This window comes from Chelonoidis abingdonii, chromosome 3, assembly GCF_003597395.2.
Source record: "Chelonoidis abingdonii isolate Lonesome George chromosome 3, CheloAbing_2.0, whole genome shotgun sequence".
Classification (NCBI taxonomy): domain Eukaryota; kingdom Metazoa; phylum Chordata; order Testudines; family Testudinidae; genus Chelonoidis; species Chelonoidis abingdonii.
The window spans coordinates 35,371,337-35,372,838 of NC_133771.1; the positions used below are offsets into that span (position 1 = coordinate 35,371,337).

The 1,502-nt window shown below is 41.4% G+C and overlaps 1 pseudogene; it reads left to right on the plus strand.

Annotated features, from left to right (window-relative positions):
- Positions 1-871: 871 nt before the first annotated feature.
- On the plus strand, positions 872-953 carry LOC116817588 (U4 spliceosomal RNA; annotated as a pseudogene).
- The last annotated feature ends 549 nt before the right edge of the window (positions 954-1,502 follow it).

Here is a 1,502-nt window from a genome sequence, read left to right on the forward strand (position 1 = left end):
ATGATCACACTCAGTAGATTATAAGCTTTGTAATGATACCTTACAAGAGACCTTTTCATGAAGCGTTTTCCAGTTACATTATATTCACTCATTAGCTTATTTTTATAAAACCATATACACCGCAGAGTCACAACTATATTGAGCCGTTACAAACATTGAATCTATCTCCCCATGTAAGTATTCTCACATTTCTCATCAAACTTTCTGTACTGGGATATCTTGATTATCACTTCCAAAGTTTTTTCTCTTACTTAATTGGCCTCTCAGAGTTGGTAAGACAACTCCCACCTTTTCATGCTCTTTGTATGTGTATATATATCTTCTCAATATATGTTCCATTCTATGCATCCAAAGAAGTGGGCTGTAGCCCACAAAAGCTTATGCTAAAATAAATTTGTTAGTCTCTAAGGTGCCACAAGTACTCCTGTTCTTTTTGCAGATACAGACTAACACGGCTGCTACTCTGACAACTATATTGCACTCTAATAATTTTAAGTGCAGTAACTTAGGCTCTGTAAGAAACCATACTATGACCCCCTTAAAACCAAATCTGCTGTTCTTAACAAACATTACTGGAGATCTGCACAATGGTGTCGCTGCAAATCATGCCTTCTTGCATAGGTGTTACTTTTTCTAGCTCATTCTCTTTTCGGGGCTGAGTTCTGAAATCTTTACTCCTAAAGTAGCATCACTGATTTTAGTGGGGCTACTTGAGGTGAAATAGGCTATGCAACCTGCGTAAGGGTGTCAGAATCTGAGCTTAGAAGAAATTAAACTAACAGATTCCTGATAAAATTTCCTACTTCAACATCTCTTCTGTTCACAGGAGTCAGAAGTTTTTGAGAAGCAGAAGGTTGTCTGATAATGTTGTTGTTTTGCGCAGTGGCAGTATCATAGCCAATGAGGTTAATCCGAGGCGTGATTATTGCTAGTTGAAAACATTTCTATTACCATAACATGTAGGAGCCCGGGTCATGGACCAGGACCCCATTGTGCTAGGTGCTGTACAAACAGGACAAAGAGATATGCCCTGCCACAGAGCTTCCAATCCAAATATAAGCCAAGAGAGAATGGATGAGGCAGAGAGTTGGAGAGTACAAGGAAACAATGAGACAATATGTGTCAGTGTGATAGAGGCCTCAGCACACCAGCTGCCTAGCCATCATCAAGGGGCATTTTGGGATGTAAAGAGAGACAAGGTAGTTGCAGATGCTTATGGGAATCCCCTTTTGAATCTGAGGGGCAGCATAAGAAAAGACTGGATGGTGCTTGTTTGAAAATTTAACAAGTGTACAATGAAGGTTGGTACCATTACCAGAGCAGATGCAGCCACAGAGTCAATCTCTCAATTCCTAGGCCCACACTGCAGTTAGACACCTGCAGCTGCCTATGCCAACAGAGTCGGGTTTGGGCTAAGGGGCTGCTTAATTGCACTATAATGTTTGGGCTCGAACTGCAGCCCTACCACTTCGTACAGTCCTAGAGCCTGGACTCCAGCCTAG